This window comes from Dendrobates tinctorius, unplaced genomic scaffold (assembly GCF_039654945.1).
Source record: "Dendrobates tinctorius isolate UK_male_01 unplaced genomic scaffold, ASM3965494v1 ptg000075l, whole genome shotgun sequence".
In the NCBI taxonomy this organism is placed as follows: Eukaryota; Metazoa; Chordata; class Amphibia; order Anura; family Dendrobatidae; genus Dendrobates; species Dendrobates tinctorius.
The window spans coordinates 22,217,231-22,237,500 of record NW_027361743.1 but is presented as its reverse complement, the minus strand read 5'-3'; the positions used below and the strand labels follow the sequence as shown (position 1 = coordinate 22,237,500).

The 20,270-nt window shown below is 42.0% G+C and overlaps 1 long non-coding RNA gene across 1 annotated transcript in view; it reads right to left on the bottom strand.

The window, feature by feature from the left end:
- Positions 1-2,669: 2,669 nt before the first annotated feature.
- Positions 2,670-20,270, bottom strand: part of LOC141096611 (uncharacterized) — a 36,086-nt gene continuing 18,485 nt past the window's right edge. The window contains exon 2 of the long non-coding RNA XR_012233721.1: positions 2,670-5,826. This is a non-coding gene — a long non-coding RNA (uncharacterized lncRNA). The remainder of the gene's footprint in view (positions 5,827-20,270) is intronic.

Sequence of the window (20,270 nt, the reverse complement as noted above, 5' to 3'; positions counted from 1 at the left end):
ATAAACGCAAGTTATTTGAATGCAATTTTACCACTAACATGAAGTACAATATGTCACAACAAAACAATGTCAGAATCACCGGGATCCATGGAAGCGTTCCAGAGTTATGACCTCATAAAGGTACAGTCTTCAGAATTGTAAAAATTGGCCCGGGAGTTAACGTGCAAACCACCCTTGGTAGTGAAGGGGTTAAGCATTTCCTGGGTTTGAAAACCTGCAGAAAAAAAATAAATTAAAAAAAAGAATAATAATGAATAAAATATCAGTTCACACGCAGACCAATGTTAGTCTATGGGGCAGTGCACGTCTGATTTTTTTCCTCGGACAGAGTCAAATCCGAGGGAAAAAAATTGCTGCATGCTCGAGTTCGATCCCATATTCAGATCGTATTTGGCCATGCAAGTAAATGGAAAACATTGGATTACACTTGGAAAACATTGCACTGCATGGACTGACAGGGTGTAGAACACAGAGATATTTTTTTCCTCATTTTCTCCTCATCAGAGAGATTCATATTACGCTATGCTCACACTCTGATCAAACTCTGATCAGAACTTGATCAGAGTGTGATTTGGATGGTTGGCCCAATTATCTCAGATGAGAGAATATGCACTCATCTGTCAGAGCGTCAGGAGGAGGTGGTACTACATCAGATGTAAGAACACAGCAGTATCCTAAGTACCGTAGTTCTTTCTATTGCTCTGTGTAAGGATCAAATGATCGCCCAGAACAAAGATTTTTAATGCTGCATAAAAGATCATTTCGCTAAATGAATGAGTATTTTGATCATTTATCGGGTGATCAGCAGCATGTTTTCACAGCAAAAAAATTGTGAAACGAGCGTTTTTAAGAAATTCTCATTGAAGTGTAACAGAAGTAACAGAAGTAACAGAAGTAACTGCACTGGAAATAACTACAAGCAAAGAGCAACAATGGATCCTTGTTCCTCCCATGTACCCTGGCCTTTGCCCACCCATGAGGAGGGCTTACACTGACCATGCTGTGGTTGCGTTTTTTTTCTTTTCTGCTCTCTTGGCAGTAAAGAAGCTGCAGAAAAAAAGCAATAAAGCAATAAAGATAGTAAAAAAAAAAATAATAATACACATATGTGGTATCATCGCATTCAGAAACGTCCGATCTATCAAAATAAAAATAATTAACCCGTAAACAGAAAAAAAATCAAGAATGCCAAAATTACATTTATTTCATCCCTGCAATACCACAAAAAATTCTTTAACAAAATCCTTCACAAAATGGACTAACTAAAAACATCATCTCGTCCTGCAAAAACTGAGACATCACACATCTCAATCTACCAAAAAATAAAAATGTTATGAGTCTCGGAAAATAGTGAAACAACCCCAATTTTTTTTTTTTAAACTTCTGATTCTTTTTCACCACTAAAATAATAAAAAAAACCTTGTGTGGTAAAATTAATGGTGTCATTCAAAGTTACAACTCATCCCACAAAAAGAAGTGGTCATTACAGTTAGGGGGGGCAGAAAAATTAAAAAACAAAGTTATGGCTCTGGGAAGAAGGGGTGGAAAAAACAAAAATGCAAAAATAGAAATTGGCTGCTTCGGAAAGGGGTTAATATTATACGGTGGCCCTTGGGGGCTTTAATAATACATGGTGCCACAGGGAGGAATTATTAATGTATGGCTCCTCAAAGGGGCATGAACATATGCTGCAGCAAGGGGGCATTATCAATATATGGTGGCGTACGGGGACATTAATATATTGTGGCACAAAGTGTATTACTGTTACTGGAAATATTTTGTGATTTGGCTTTATTTGGGGGGGAGGGGTAAGAACATACATAGATCCTAACTGCGGCATTGGGGCATCCAAGCAACAAGCTGGAGGAAGGGAAGGTTCAGGTCCAGAATTTGCCATGTGGTCATTAGGATTCTAGTTTCGCCCCTGGCTTAGGCAGAACACAAAAAACTGTGTGTATCTTCAGCTCCTACAAGGACCATTAACACAGTGTGATCTCTGTGTCAGGTTCTGCGTCTGTGTAAAATATTTGGGACTATGGCAGGCTGACAGAACATGGGACGCCTGCAGCTCATTTCACCCTGCGATAATGGCTCCAGCAGGCATTTGCATTGAATTATAATGGGTGGGTTGGGTCACAACAACCCCTCATTGCCTGTTCATTGTTGTAAAGCCTGAGCCATGGTAATGATTAATAGCACTTAGAAATATAATAACTAACATAGTAATAAAAATGGATAGAAAATAAATCAATCATAGTCCAATATTTGGATGTCCATGAAATCACTTATCTTCACTCTGCAGCCTTTGGATTCAGGCAGAGAATACCATTCCGGTAGCTGGGAAGCATTACTGGGTTATACTGGGCACATAATAGAGACCTGTAAGTGTCTTATCTTGCGGTCCGCCCTCTTTCCTGCTTCATCTGACTTTATTATAGCAGGTTGTGAGTTGTAAAGAAGCAATTCTTCCTGTTTTATAGTACTGACTGTGTTTCTGCATAAAGATATGAATTGTGCCATAGCGTAACACCATGGGAGTTCACATTAAAGTGAATCATCTAAGATAGTCTGGTTACTAGGGAAGTTCTGCCTTGTAAGAAGATGGACAAACTATGAATGGGAGAGAGAAGAGAAAAGACTGCGTAGGAAAATAGAGCACACACCAGAAATTATAATTAAAACAACTTTATTACAGACAAAAGTGCAAACAAGTTAAAAACAATTAAAACATATACACATGAAAAATTGACTTTTAGGAAGGAAGGGCAAAGAAGCCGTGTATGTGCCCGAAACAGAATAAATCTACTATATAATCGTCTAATTCTGTCTGTCTGTAACGGAAATCCCGCGGCGCTGATTGGTCGCGCCCGGCCAGCCGTGACCAATCAGCGCATTCGAACGAAGCACGCCTCCGTCGGGAGATCTGCGGCGGGGAGAGAGAGAGATTCTAGAATACCTGATGTGTTAGAATCGGGCCACCATCTAGTGTACTTTAAATAGTTGTTGGTAATGACTGTAAATGAGCCATAGCTTGGATTTAACAAATGGATGCTAATAAATAGGTCATTGAGGAGGTTATGATGCAATTATATAGCATCCCATCCAAAAAAATGTGTAAATATAGTTATAACTCAAAAAACTGGCTGAACAGTTATGGATGCTATTATGACCCATGCAAACAATTAGGGTATCAAATCCATAACAGAGGGATGTCGTATATAACGAAACCTGTAAATGGAAAAATCCAAATACAGTGGGTTATATGGTAAGTATTGCAGAGTCAGGATAGATGAGAGGCCTAGATGCGGCCTAATAAATGCCAAAATTCAGTCAAAATCTAAATATATAATAAATATGTGAATGATAAATATATTACAAAATGTGGAGCCAATGGTGCCTGCCAGACCCAACGCGTATTGCTATCACATATAGCTTCGTCAGGAGAAGTCAATAAAGTACCAGTCTTGAATATAAGGACTAGTAAGTGCACTTACTAATAGCCTCAATGATCGCCAACACCTGTGAGCGGCGTCCACTGTGCATCATGCCCGGTCAGTGGAGGTAGATGCGCATGAGCACTAGAGTTCTTTGCTTTCAACGGGAACTATAAATTGATATGGTGCGTTTTACCAGCCGATAATGAGCGTGTATCGATTGCCGCGCATAGGCGCAGGGGTTGGCACACTTAGCTTTTACTTCAAGTAGACACAGGAACACTTTGAAAGTGAAACCCCTGCAGGTTTATTAAAGTCAGCATAGACCAATGCAAGGTTCAGAAAAACAAAAGCAGAGCCTTCCTGGCTTAATGGAGAACAAAACAAACAAAGTTCATCAGAGTCCTTTCTCTGCAGGTTCCACCGGCAGACACCTGACAATGTCCTTCGCTCCTCCTGGAGCCACGTGGGAATGTTCCCTCTACCAACACACACACAGACTGTCTCACATGTCCAGGTATTTATCCAGGACCATGTGATGATCACATGATTGCGGCATCACCGCAGGTCCTGCTAGTACACATGCTGATGTCGGATCTGCAAGAGGAGATACGTTGAGAACCATCCCTCCCACTTTATGAGTCCTCACATAAAACCACCCCATTGGAACTTTAACATTAACTCTCTCAGCACTTAGCGTGCTGGAGGCAAAAACAATCTGGTTCTACATCACTGACTGTAGTATACACAGTGACATGTATTTCCCTTCACACACTGTGCCAGTGTGTCACAGCAGATATCAATTTACTCTATGGCTGGTATAGTCAGGATAAGTACGCATGCCCAAGGAAAGCAGATGTGTTCCACGGAAGCCAAAAGCAGAAATAATGCGTGTCAAGACTAACAATTAAGCACAGCAGCTGTTGCATATTGCGAGAGACAGTGCGCATGCGCAAAATATATAAAGGCATGTAGGTATGTAATGAATGTACGGTGTATTGTCACCAAGGGAAAGCCAGAGTAGCTACCAATAAACTAAGGAGAAAAATAATAAGTGTGTTGATGAATCAACTGACCAGGAAAGGCTTGTATGGGATAAAAAGCATAAAGAAAGTATATAAGAAAAATATTACTAATGATAAAAAGTGAAAAAGAAAAAATATAAAAGAAAATAAACAGAATAATAATTTGAAAAATGAAAAAAAAGGGGGTTAAGAAGAAACCATAAATTAAAAAGTGAAGAATTACATGAAAGATGTGATGTATTGCTGAGAGGGGGACTGTGGTGGCCAAGTGGGCCACAACACTCCCACAGTCATGCAAGATGGGGGGAGGAGAAGCTAAGTTCAATACCAAAAAAATTGAACGTCAGGAATGGATGAAGGGGTCACAAAGTTCATATATGGATATGAAGGTACACAAGTCATGAGAAACCCTGTGAAAAGTAGTTCCTCATTAATGCCTACCAGTGAGCCTAAACTAAGTTTTTATATGCATCTGGATTCCAACCTATGTAATTCGTGTTGGCGGTCACTTCTGCGGATATTGCACGGGATCTTTTGATGGTCTACAATATATAGACCACGGGTTTTGCCTGCATGAACCTGAAGGAAATGTGAAGCAACTGAGGACAAAGTTTTGCCTTTGGCCAAGTCCTGTCTGGCCAAATTCATGTTTGAAACATGCTGCTGTATGCGCCTGCGCATTTCCTGTGATGTTTGTCCCACTAAGACTTTAGGGCAGGGGCACACAAGGGCATAAATCACATTATACGTTTTGCAATTGATAAAGTCCCTAAGTTCATGCACAGATTGATCAGCAGGATTAAGAAAGGAAGTGTTACGCTCCACAAAGCCACCGACAATGCAGTCACCACATGGAGAAAAATCGGTTCTAATTGTTGCTCTTAAAAAATGGCTCTTCATAAGAAAGTCACAGAGATTAGGAGCCCGTCTGGTGGCAATTGCCGAATGTTCCGGTAATAAGTTAGAAATTTGTGTATCTTGTTTTCAGGATATTCCAGTGTGTATTGAAGAGTCTTAACATGATCCTACTGGCTGTGGAATGTCGTGATGAATCTCAATCTGTCATCCAATAGTCGTGGTAGGGATAGGGTTTAACATGGTGTAGTGCCTATTTTGTGAGACCACAGATCTAGGGTATCCTCTGGCATGGACGCGAGCTGTTAAATCTTTGGCTTGAGTCTCAAAATCCTGAAGCTGAGAGCAATTACGTTGCAGCCTAGAAAATTGTCCAATTGGTATGCTCTTTCTGAGATGGTGTGGATGAAAGCTTTGATAGTCCAATAGGCTGTTTGTTGCTGTTGTCTTGGGAAAAAGATCAGTGCACAGTGTGCCACCCTGGTGCGAGAGCCTGAGATCCAGAAATTCAGCTGTGGAGGGAGATATATATGGTAATTAAGATGGATGTTTAAAGAGTTGTTATTTAGTAATTTAATAAAACCCTCACATTTCTCCCTCGTACCAGTCCAAATAAAAAGAATGTCGTAGATATATAACCCTGTTACAGACCTGCAACCTAATATAAAATGGCTTAACTGTAGTCTAGTGATGATCGAGTATACTCGTTGCTCGGGTTTTCCAGAGCATGTTCGGATGACATCCGAGTATTTTGGCGTGCTCGGAGATTTAGTTTTCGTCGCCTCAGCTGCGTGATTTGTGGCTGCTGGACAGCCTGAATACATGTGGGAATTCCCTAACAAACAGGCATTCCACACATGTAATCAGCCTGTCTAGCAGTCGCAAATCATGCTGCTGCCGGTGGCAGAAACTAAATCTCCTAGCACGCCAAAATACTCGGAAGACGCCCGAGCATGTTCAGAGAAACCCGAGCAACAAGTATACTCGCTCATCACTACTGTAGTCCTGTATCTCTTGCTATCAGATACAAAGGTGAATTATTAGGAAGTATCCACCTGTCCAATAACTTTATTAAAAGAATTAAACCTAGACCACAACATGAAAGAGAACCTCGCACTTTGCTCACAGCTGAAAAGGTATGAAGGATATGTGCACATGACATCTTTTTCAGGCAAGGAAACCCCTTGAAAAACTCATCAGAAAAATCTCAAAAGAATGAACATTTGTATTTGTATGTAAAAAAACAACTTGCTGTACATATGCTCAGACTTAGGTGCGTCTTTTAACTGATTCAGGTTTCTAAAAAACCCAAAGTGGTTAACAGAAGTGACCTGTCCATTCTTCTAAAGTTTTCTGCTCAGAATACGCTCTGTACATTGCAATTCAATAATAAGCTAAAAAGACACCCAGATGCCTTTTGGAACGTTTAGCCATTGATTTTGCTTAAAAGAACACTAGCGGTTTCTTCACTTTTCGTTGTATTAAAAGAAAAACACCAGAAAACTACAGTAAAAGAACCGTCAATAAAAAACAGGAAAACCATCCAAAAAATGCCAACAGCTAAAACATCCAGATAAACACCAGTGAAATGACCCAAAAACGGCACAAAATAAAAATTGTCAGAGAAAAACTCAGCAGGTGTACCTAAGTATAAAAGATATTGTTTGCAGTTACCCTAACAGAGGTCACACCATGCTATCTCCCATGTCGTCCTGCATTATTGATCAGATTTTTCCAAAAAATTAGCACAGTTATAGAGAAGCGCTATTCAAATAAAATTTTCTTAGGCTATTTTCACACTAGCGTTTTTTTAGCGCTGCGCTTCGTGCGCAATAGAATCGCATACAAAAAAACGCATCATGCATTTTGTATGCGTTTGCTTTTTTATGCGCATGCGTTTTAACCAGTTTCTAGCCATGTTAACTCTTAAAACGCATGCGATTTTAAATGCAGGCGTGCACATGTCCATGCGCACACCTGCGTTCCCATAGACTGTAATGTGATTTTTCTTTTGCGCATTCCGTGCGCATGCGTTTTTTTGAGACAGGTCGGACAGACCAAAAATGCAACAGGTTGCGTCTGGCGCGCCTAGGTGCACACTACAAAAAAACTCATGCACACGAAAACGCATACGAACGCGTGCATACGCTAGACCATGCGCCCCCATGTTAAAGATAGGGGCGCAGGACGCATGCGCATGGACGCGCACGAATCACAGCGCTAAAAAATGCTAGTGTGAAACCAGCCTTAGAAACACTGGAGTGTTCCAAATAAAAACATAAATGGCTGCAATCATGCATTCAGCCAGGCTCTGATTCCTGCTACCTGTGGATGGGCAGCATGAATCATATCACAGGTTTACGACTGTTCTAGTCTAAGTTTACATCACTTATTAGTTGCCATACTTTGTGCCATAATTTTTTAGCGTAGTGTGCCACATATTGTACCATGTCCTTTTACCAATAACACCCCCTTTTATCAAGGCCAGAATTCTGGTGCATTTGCTTGGATAAAAGCTTGGTTCATTTGGAACATCTTGCAAATCATGTAAAAAGGGGTTTTCCACTCCTTTTTTACTTTACAAAAGGCTCCAATGTGTGCCAAAGATAAAAATCCACATTTTTATGTTCCTGTCCCCTGCCCTCTCTACTCACCCCTGCCCGTATCATCCATCAAGTCCTCTGATTCCTCTGTTCCGGCAAGGTCAGTGTTGCCTATACTTGTGATTGAGTAATTTTTTTTTTATTTTTTGCACAAGCTTGTACCATTTACACCACATTTTTAGCAAGTTTCTTAAATTAAAATAGAGGTCAACATCCAATTTAAACATTTTACTCCACCTCAGGTAGGGACATGGACTGTCTTACCCTGGTCCTACCTCTGAAGACAACAGGTGCGCCATGTGAATACTGATGTGCTGTTTTATATGTAAAAGTCACGTGTGTTTAATGTAATGTGTTATGGTGATGTACAGTATGTAAAGTGTTAATGCATAATGTGAGTATAGCATAAGATATAGAATAAGGATAATAGGTTTAGCATCTAAAACAGGAAATGGTTACAAATAGAGCTAGCCCAGTGGGTGGGCACTAGTGCTGATAAAAGGGGTCACTTCCTGGTTAGAAGGAGTTCAGTGTCATCCAAGGAAGTGTATAGTGAAGGTCAAGTTCAGGTATGGGGGCAGCATGGGTCAGCCATTCAAGGCAGTGGGAGGCCAAATAGAGTTCCTGGGTGCAATGCCGAAGTGGACAACGAATCCCTAAGGCTGATGGAGTCAGTGGGCTTGGGGACAGTCCAGGACGAACGGTTTACAGTATAGAAGAGTTGTACTAAAGAAGAAGGAAGTGTGAATTGCTGTGCCCTACCCCAGCTGTACCCACCTGATGAACTTGGACTGTATAGTAAATGTTTGACTGTTACAAAGAACTTGGTGTCCCATGAATTGTGTGTGGCAGCTCCTGACGACAGAAGCCTGAAGGCAGTGGAGGTCTGCAGCCAGCAAGTGGGTGTGATGTACCCCACATGCTACAGCACACTGGGACTGGGACACACCTTGTCGATAAAGTGCCACAGCAAAACCGAACAGACTACCACTTTGCCGCACTCTACACCTACATCACCACCTGATGATCTGTCACTGTTTTCCTGAATTTGTTTTATAAAGTTCCTGTAACGCTCCGTTCCTGAGATATGACCTAGTCTTTTAAGTCAAGCTGGCATGGTTCTCGACTCTTCTCTGGGTGTCTTCCTGAGGCCCACACCGAACTGGCTAAAAAGACTAGATTTATAACAAGAGGGGGGCATATCTTAGGAAGAGAGAGGTACAACTTCAGATTTAGGAAAACTGCGGCATTTACACCAGGTGAAAACCAAATTGCATATAAATGGCACTGACATGTCCTCTTCACATACAATATCTCATACCAAAATAATGGCACATGCCATCAACTATCCTCCGCTTCACATTTTATGAGTAATCATGTAAGTCACTACGACTTTTTTAAGCTTTTATTTCCAAGGTCTGTCCTAAAGACTATTTCATAGATTATATTTTAATGCTGAAAATGAAATTCAATATCCTGCTGACCTTGAAAATGTTCCAGAATTATCCTGAATGATACAGATAGCTTTATAAAAGTATTATGAAGACATCATTTATAACTAATGAAAAGGAAACTTTTCCTTCTATTACTGAGAATGGCATAAAAAACGCTGCCTACCCAGGCCTTAAGAAAAAAGAAAACTGAAAGAAGCTAATGTACGTGAGTAATTACGCCATCTTATAGTTTCATAGTTTTTAAGCTTGAAGGTAGATATAAGTCCATCGAGTTCAACCTATAATCTAACACGTTGATCCAGAGAGACACAAAAAACATAGGGCAGATAGAATCATAGAATGTTAGAGCAGAAACGGACCTCCAGGGTCATTGTGTCCAATTCCCTGCTCAATGCAGGATTCACTAAACCATCTCAGACAGATGTCTGTCCAACCTCTGTTTGAAGACTTCCATTGAAGGAGAACTCACCACTAGTGTTGAGCTTTCCGATACCGCAAGTATCGGGTATCGGCCGATATTAGCTGTATCGGAATTCCGATACTGACTTCCGATACTTTTTTAGTATCGGATACCGGAATCGGAAGTTCCCATAAAGCTATCAGCCTGCTCGATTTGATTCAGCCAATGGGAATCCTCAGAAGTGTGGGCACATCCTGTTAGGCATGTTAACTATTGGCATGACTGTGATTGGCTACTGAAATGACGTCATCATGATGCGCGGTCTGTGCGCATCATGATGCGCGGTCTGTGCCGACTGCAGGGGGTCTGTGCCGACTGCCAGTGGTATGTACGGGCCTTTTGGGGGCCTGTGCCGGCTGCTGGTGGTCTGTACGGGCCTGCCGGGGGCCTGTGCTGGCTGCCGGTGGTCTGTACGGGCCAGCCGGGTGCCTGTGCCGGCTGTCGGTGGTCTGTGCGGGCCTGCCGGGGGTCTTGTGTGTGTGCAGGCATCGTCCGATGGGACTACAAGTCCCATCGGGCGATGCCTGCTACACTGACAGTGATTGACACATTAGCCAATGATGGGACAGTAGTAGTCCCATCATCCGGCTAATGTGTTGAATGTAAAAAAACAAAACATACTACATACATACTACATATATACTACATATATACTACATTCATACTACATATATGCTACATATATACTACATACATACATATATACTACATACATGCTATATATACTACATTCATACAACATACATACATACTACATACATGCTACATACATACTACATTCATACATACATACTACATACATGCTACATATATACTACATTCATACAACATACATACATACTACTTACATACTACATATATACTACATTCATACAGCATACATACATATATACTACATACATGCTACATATATACTACATTCATACAACATACATACATACATATATACTACATACATACTACATATATACTACATACATACAGCATACATACTACATATATACTACATTCATGCAACATACATACATACTACATACATGCAACATATATGCTACATTCATACAACATACATACTACATACATACATACTACATATATACAACATTCATACATACTACATGCATACTACATATACACAACATTCATACAACATACATACATATATACTACATACATGCTACATATATACTACATTCATACATACATACTACATACATGCTACATATATACTACATTCATACAACATACATACATATATACTACATACATGCTACATATATACTACATTCATACATACATACTACATACATGCTACATATATACAACATACATACATACTACATACATACTACATATATACAACATTCATACATACTACATACTACATATGTACTACATTCATACAACATACATACATATATACTACATACATGCTACATTCATACATACATACTACATACATGCTACATATATACTACATTCATACAACATACATACATACTACATACATGTTACATAAATATTACCTTCATACATACATACTACATATATACTACATTCATACAACATACATACAGACATACGACATACATACTACATATATACTACATACATACTACATATATACTACATTCATACAGCATACATACATACTACATACATGCTACATATATGCTACATTCATACAACATACATATATACTACATACATGCTACATATATACCACATTCATACAACATACATACTACATACATGCTACATATATACTACATTCATACAACATACATACATACATGCTACATATATACTACATTCATACATACATGCTACATACTGTATATACTACATTCATACAACATACATAGATACTACATACATGCTACATATATACTACATTCATACAACATACATACATACTACATACATGCTACATATATACTACATTCATACAACATACATATATACTACATACATGCTACATACATACTACATACATACATACTGCATACATGCTACATACATACTACATACATAGAACATGCTACAGACATGCAACATACATACATACTACATACTGCATACATACATTCATACAATACATACATACTACATACAATACATTCATACAATACATACATAGACATACATTACATATAACATAGAGTACATAGTCACCAATACTTGTCACATTGTTCCCCGAAGCCAGTGTCATCTAAGGCAAAATATGAAAATAACAAACAAGCCATATACTCCCTGATCTGCAGAAATCCACGCGTGTCCCACGCCGATCTCCCGTGGAGAGCAGCAGCGTCAGCTGATGCGACCGCTCTCTAGGGACTCAAGGAATCCCGTGTCGGGAGGTAGGTATCCTTCCGCACTGTATTCCTCCGCCACTGTAAAAAAATAGTCCCTAGTCTCACTTTTGGCATTGCTGTGTGAAAAAGTTCCCACGCAGCATTTGCCATAAAGTGAGACCAGGGACTATTTTTTTACAGTGGTGGAGGAATACAGTGCGGAAGGATACCTACCTCCCGACACTGGATTCCTGAGCCCCGTAGAGAGCGGTCGCATCAGCTGATGCTGCTGCTCTCCACGGGAGATCGGCGTGGGACACTCACTCGTGGATTTCTGCCGATCAGGGAGTATTTGGTGGTTTGTTATTTTCATATTTTTCCTTAGATGACACTGGCTTCGGGGATCAAAGTGACAAGTATTGGTGAGTATGTACTCTGTGTTATATGTACTGTATGTCTATATGTATGTATTGTATGAATGTATTGTATGCAGTATGTATGTTGTATGTCTGTAGCATGTTGTATGTATGTATGTATGTAGTATATATGTATGTTGTATGAATGTAGCATATATGTAGCATGTATGTAGTATATATGTATGTTGTATGAATGTAGTATATATGTAGTATGTATGTACTATGTATGTATGCTGTATGAATGTAGTATATATGTAGTATGTATGTAGTATGTATGTAGTATATATGTAGTATGTATGTTGTATGAATGTAGCATGTATGTTGTATGTAGTATATATGTATGTTGTATGAATGTAGTATATATGTAGCATGTATGTAGTATGTATGTTATATGAATGTAGTATATATGAAGCATGTATGTAGTATGTATGTTGTATGAATGTAGTATATATGTATGTATGTATGTTGTATGAATGTAGTATATATGTAGCATGTATGTAGTATGTATGTTGTATGTAGTATATATGTAGTATGTAGTATATATGTATGTTGTATAATGTAGTATATATGTAGCATGTATGTAGTATGTAGTATATATGTATGTTGTATATATGTAGCATGCATGTATGTATGTTGTATGAATGTTGTATATATGTAGTATGTTTTTTTTGGGTTTTTTTACATTCAACACATTAGCCGGATGATGGGACTACTACTGTCCCATCATTGGCTAATGTGTCAATCACTGTCAGTGTAGCAGGCATCGCCCGATTGGACTTGTAGTCCCATCGGACGATGCCTGCACACACACAAGACCCCCGGCAGGCCCGTACAGACCACCGGCAGCCAGCACAGGCCCCCGGCAGGCCGGCATGGGCCCCCGAGAGGCCCATACAGACCACCGGCAGCCGGCACAGGCCCCCGGCAGGCCCATGCAGACCACCGACAACCGACACAGGCCCCCGGCAGGCCGGCACAGGCCCCCGAGAGGCCCATACAGACCACCGGCAGCCGTCACATGCCCCCGGCAGGCCGGAACAGGCCCCGAGAGGCCCATACAGACCACCGACAGCCGCACAGGCCCCCGACAGGCCGGCACAGGCCCCCGAGAGGCCCGTACAGACCCCGCCCGCACACACAGACACGCACAGTGTCTGCCCACGCACCGCCCACACTCTTCCCCCCTCCCTAACAGGCTGTACAAGGCAAGAAAGGGGTTTTTTCAATTCCGATATTTCTGTCCCATTGACTTGAATGGGACTTCCAGGATCGGAATCGGCGATACCCGATACTTTTTTTAGATCGGCCGATCCATTCCGATCCGATATTTTTAAGTATCGGGTGGTATCGTTCATCAACACTACTCACCACCTCTCGTGGCAGCCTGTTCCACTCATTGATCATCCTCACTGTCAAAAAGTTTTTTCTAATATCTAATCTGTATCTTCTCCCTTTCAGTTTCATTCCATTGCTTCTCGTGTTTCCATGTGCAAGTGAGAATAAGGATGTTCCCTCTACACCAGTGCTTCCCAAACTCCAGACCTCACAGCCCCCAACAGGTCATGTTCTCAGGATTCCCTTAGATTTCCTAAGCATTGCAGATGATGGAAGTATCATCAAGGCATCAGAAATTCTCTCACCTGTGCAACACTATGGAGATCCTGAAAACATGACATGTTGGGAGCCGTGAGGACTGGAGTTTGGGAAACGCTGCTCTACACTGTGACATCCTTTCAGATATTTGTAGGCAACTATTAAGTCTCCTCTTAGCCTTCTTTTTGCAAGCTAAACTTCCCAGATCCTTAATTGCTACATACTAGGGAAAAAACTCCTTCCTGACTTCACAAACGGGAATCAAACTTGTTCCCTGGATCAACGCCCCATCACAGAATCTAGTACCCATAACTTGTAATACTTTATTTTTCAAGAAAGGCTTGCAGGACCTCCTTCTACCTTGTTAGTGAATCAACCATTACAACAACATGTGTCAGAAAGTTTGTTCATCTCACTGATTTTACAGTAAAGAATCACCATCTGTGATTATGATTAACCCTTCTTTCCTCTATATGTAGAGGATGCCCACTTGTCATCTTGCAGGCCTGTAAAAGATGATTTTAAAGACTCTGTACTGTCCCCTCATATATTTGTACATTGTAATAAGATCTCCCCTGAGTCTTCGTTTTACCAAACTGAATAGCCACAAGTTTGAACCCATCTTCATACTAGAGTTCAGGGGTGGACATATGGCCAGTGTAGCTGCACCGGAGCTCAGAGGTATAGGGGGCACTTACAGGATGGCTAATAATGAGGGCAATCCGGCCTGTTTCTTGGAGCTCGAGGTGGAGGGGGGCTCGTGGCCAGATTTCCCTCTTCATGTACGACATGCTGGACAGGGAGCGATTCTGAAGCTCCACTGCCTAGAAGAGAGAATGGTAGCGGAGCTGCAGGATCCCACACTCAGCTTCTTACCTGGCGCTTCCTCAGTGCGCGCAGCTTGATGACATCAGTATGCAGCGCATTCCTGTGTCATTTAGAAAGTTGCCAGCAAAGAAGGAAGAATCGATGCTGCGGGGTAACGGATGGAGAGGTGAGTTTTTTCCAATATACTGGGGAGAGGACGATGATGGGAGTGGAGAGAGGACAATGTTGGGAGTGGGGAGGGGACAATGAAGGGGGTGGAGATTGGGATGGGAGTAAAGAGTAAGGGAGACTTATAGTGGACTTATGAACAGGGGGAGGAGGACATAGAAAATATGCATGTAAAATGAATTGAGTGGTGGAGGATGCTAAGTCCCTGATAGTGTTCTCCTCCATCCCATAATTCGTTATGACAGGGGCTTAAAATGCAGCTTGTGCACATAGCCTTAAAGTTAATTGGGGACAGTCACAGAAACTGATTAATTTATATTTATTGGGTGTCGGAAATGATAGTTAATGGGGAGGCGCAGTGCTGCTTATCACTTTATATTTTTATTGGTGTGTGGCTAATAGCATATAAATGGTGGGGTACATATCCGTACTCAGGGGCGCATTGCGGGGGAGACAAATGTATGTATACAATATATTTGACCTTGATATTTTTAGGGTTGTGGTGATCATTGTGACAAGATGAGTCGTGGCTGGGAGATGTCGACATGAAGGTCTAACCAGATGGAGAAGAAATAACACAAAACAAATCTAATCAGATGAGACGTCGGCGGTCACTGGATATAAATATTATTCTCTATCTGCACTGTAGGAAATGGAGTGATGATGTTATTTGTAAAACCCCTTAAGGGGGTTTTACACATAGCGAAATCGCTAACAATATCGCTAAAGCATCACCGATTTGGTGACGCAGCAGCGATATTGCTAGCGATATCGCTATGTGTGATACTTACCTCCGACCGGCTCCCCCGCTGTCCATCGCTGATCGCGCAGCTCCATTTCTCGTCGGGCGCTTCCTGCTGGGCTCCCTGCTGGCGCCGACGAGCGACGCGTGGACGCAGACGGAGGACGTCAGGATTGCCGCGTCTGAAAGGTAAGTATCGTCCGCTGTATCGCTGCTGCATCGCTGTGAGATCTTCCTGTGTGGAAGCTCACTAGCGATCATTTAGCGATGCACCAGCGATCCTGACCGGGTCATTTCGCTGGTTGGGATCGCTGGTGCATCGTTAAATGTAAAGGGGCCTTTAGGCCACATTCTCACTAGCGAGATCGCTGTGTGTGACAGCGATCAGAGACCGGCCCCCCTGCCGATATCACTGATCGCTGTAGGAAAGCCCTGGACATTTCTTTGGTCGCTGGTCTCCCGCTGGCCAGCACGCATCGCTGCGTGTGACAGGCGGGAGACCAGCGATCAGCTGGTAACTAACATACACATCGGGTATCGAAGTGACGCACGTCTATTAGATACCCGATGTGTACCCTGGTTACCAGCTCCCTGCATCAGCACGCTGGTAACTAAAGTACACAGCGATGCCGCGCGCTCGGCGTCGCTGGTGCTGATCGCTGGTGAAGCTGTCTGCTTGACAGCTCACCAGCCATCACATAGCGACTCACCAGCGATCCTGACACGTTGATATCGTTATCGGGATCGCTGGTGAGTCGCTATGTGTGACGGTACCTTAACATATTCCTCAGTGAGCAGATTGTGTATTGTATGTTTGGGATGGCAACTAAACGCATGAAGTATAGAATTACCTGTAACAGGTTTTGTGTAAATGGATATATGGATGCATGATGTATGGACTTCTCAATAGAATATCCAAAAATGCAATGGTAAAATGTTGAATATTATAAGTAAAGGGAAGATTGTATTGTTTGACGGTAATGTATCTGACAAACGGTGGTATGGACGCCAAATTGACCTCCCAAATATCATCGATGAAATGTCCATACCAATGAATGTCATGCACAAAAATGTTACCAGAATTATGAATAACTTTGGCTTCCCATCACCCCATGAATCTATTTGCCAGCAATTAGGAAAAGCTGGCATCCATGGCACAACTGTGACATTGAAGAAAAAAATATTATTAAACAAAATTAATTAAGTTTCAGCAAAAACTGCACAGTCTGGTCTATGATGAGGAACATGTTTGTGCTTTGGGGAGGCCTTTGAACAGATCTTTCCTTGGTTTCTGTAGCTTAGAGCAGGTATATATCTCTGCCTACAGTCCTGCCCTGGAGCATAGCATATAATTAGCTGAAAACTTTTAACACTGATTACACAAGAACCACAAGACGGATTTCTTCACCCCAGGTATAATTTTTTTTTTTTTAAACTCTTTTTATTGAAGGATTCCATAACATAGTATATCAAGTATAGAACAATACAGTATAAAGTCAGAATTATTCATAATGACATAACTATGATATCATATTTTCAATAAAAAGAAACAAACAAAACAAATACAACACAATATTCTACACAATACATTGAACTATTCACTGCATCTTCTAGCTTACAGGGTCTATTTTAGGATCTGTGAGCTTGTATCAGGTCAGATTATAAAAGACACATATTCTAAAATTTACACAGATCAAAGCTTGCATGGTCTAGAAGCAATATACATCAGGGATCATATCTTGAAATCAAAGAGACCATAGCATTAGGAGCCAAGTGTGTCAAAGGGGAATCACACCACCTTTCCCAAATCTTATGGAACTTCTGGGGACATTTTCTATTTTTATACAATATGTTCTCGTAAGGGATTATGTCATTCAATAATTTCAACCATTGATTAATCGAAGGGGACCTCCCTCCCATCCACCTCAACACCACTGCCTTCCAAGCCATAAATATTGTATCATAATGAACCCACATCTCTTCATCCACAACACCCAGGATACATAATTCAGGAGTGCATTCAATCGGTATTCCCAATATTCGTTCCAATGTATACATGACATCACGCCAATACCCCCGTATACTACCACAGCTCCAGATAAGGTGCCAAAAGTCCGCCCCCGATTCCCCACATCTATGGCATTCATCTGTTGCCCTTCTACCGAATTTATGAAGTCTGCTTGGGGTTAAATACGACTGCTGAAGGACATACAATTGGATCAACTTGTTGTTTGCAGCTGGGGACACCATTGTGTTTGCCTCCAGGGCGTCATTCCATTGTTCATCAGTGATAGAAGGTATCAAGTGGCGCCATTTACTTTCTACAACGAGCTGAGTGGATGCGATTTTAGAATTCAATAGAAAGGTGTAAAGAGAAGAAATCACCCCCATAGGTCCCTGAGTGGATAATATTCCTATCAATGGATATTTAGATATTCTCATTCTAGGAAACGGAAATTGATGCATTATGGCGTGTCTCCCCCCAGGTATAATTTTGATCAGTATGACAGCAGAAACATGACAGTGTCTGTAGTTTACTTACCAAAATCCTGCTGACAGGTTCACTTTAAATGACAATGAAAAGCCTGAACATATGCACAGCAATTTATTTTAACATATACTGTATATGCATGAGTTCATTCTTTTGAGCATTTTCTGTGTGCTTTTTCAGACAGGTTTTAGAGCGGACTCACGTGAAAAAGAGGTTGTGTGCACATACCCTTAAGAGGAGTCAAAAGCAATGAGTAGATACCTTCCTAATTTTTACTAACCACAGCTTTCTCTATTTTGTGGCATAAGGTCTCTTTCTTAAATTTAAAGAGCAATTGCCAGGTTAGTTAGCGTGTGTTAGGGACGTGCCCCTGAGGAAGCTGCTGTTTCACAACGGAAATATGAATGGGACGACTCAATCAGGGCTCATCCAGACGGACATTTCTCTTTATGGATTGCTCAAAATGAACTGTTGTATTTGGGTTGATTCTTTTCACATATTCCTTTCGTGGATGTTAATTTCTAAACCATGCAATTTCTCTTTCACAGATGATCAAACTTTGCACGGATTATCTTCTTTACCTTCTGATTAAAGGGAATCTGTCACCTATTTATTCGACTATAAGCTGGGGCCACCGCCATCAGGGGCTTATCTACAGCATTCTGTAATGCTGTAGATAAGTCCCCAATGTAACCTGAAAGAGAAGAAAAGTGTGGCGCCCCCAGGAGCATGGCCGCCACAGTGGCTTTGCCTTCCTCCAGGGAGGGTAATGCCCGGCTTGGAGGCAATGACGGGTCTCTCTCGCAGTCAATCTATGCATGCAACACAGTTCCACTCCAGGCCAGCAGGGGAGCTCTGAACCGGAATTAAGGGGAGGAGTGGTCTCTGAGGGCTAAGAGGAAGGAGTGGTTAGTTAGTCTGCGGAGAGTGAAGTGTGCAGACGTGTGGAAGGAGCGCCGAGATAGAGCTGAGAGGAAGAGCTCATCTCTCGTAGGAGCGCATGAACTGGAGCCTGGTCTCCACGGTTGTATGGATGCTAATGATCCTGCAACAGACACCAGAGGAGTAGGAGGCTGTAAATGCCCTACCCCCTTCTAAGACTCGGAGGCACAACAGCACGGAGTGAGCCAAGAGAGGAATAGCGGCTACAGCTGTCTGCCATACGAGGAGTGAGAGTAGAAGAGAATTGAGAGGAACTTCAGTGTAACTCAGTACTAAGAGTACGTCACTCAAATAAGCGCTAGAGAAGGAGACTGCACAGCCCATCTGCTGAGAGAGAATCCCTGAGTTGCTTCCAGGCTAGCCTGCTCCGTTACGATCTGTAATCAGTACCCTGGACTGCGTTTCTCAAGTAAAGATACAGAAATTGCACCCCGCTGTGTCTTGTCTGCTTCCTACCTTTCCGGCACTGCTACATCCCCATTCCAACCATATCTACACTGCCCTGGGACTACAGCTTCACCTGTGGGGAGCTTTTATATCACTGCTGCACCATACCATCAGTCCCAGCGGATCTGCATGCAGCGTCGGCTTAACACCTCCCTTGCCGAACACCACGGGTGGCGTCACGAACTATCCATCTAACTACATTCCACCATTCACAATTTCCCCATTACTTGGGCGCCCAGGGCCACGGTCCGGGTCACTGCTGCTGTGACACATCCCACTGATACCGGCCCGGTACCGAGTACCCCACAGCCCTGGGAGGGCGACCCAAAAGCGAGTTATATTATGCTCAGCCAGGGGAGGTCCGGGTCTGGTCCGGGTCCGATGGGTGTCGTGGTCCGGTCTGGCTCCTCCCATCTTCTAGCGATGACGTTCTCTTCTTTGCTTCCCATCGTGGCTCCGGCGCAGGCGCACTGCTCTGCCCTGTTGCACAGGCACCGGGAAAGGTCAGAGAGGTCCCT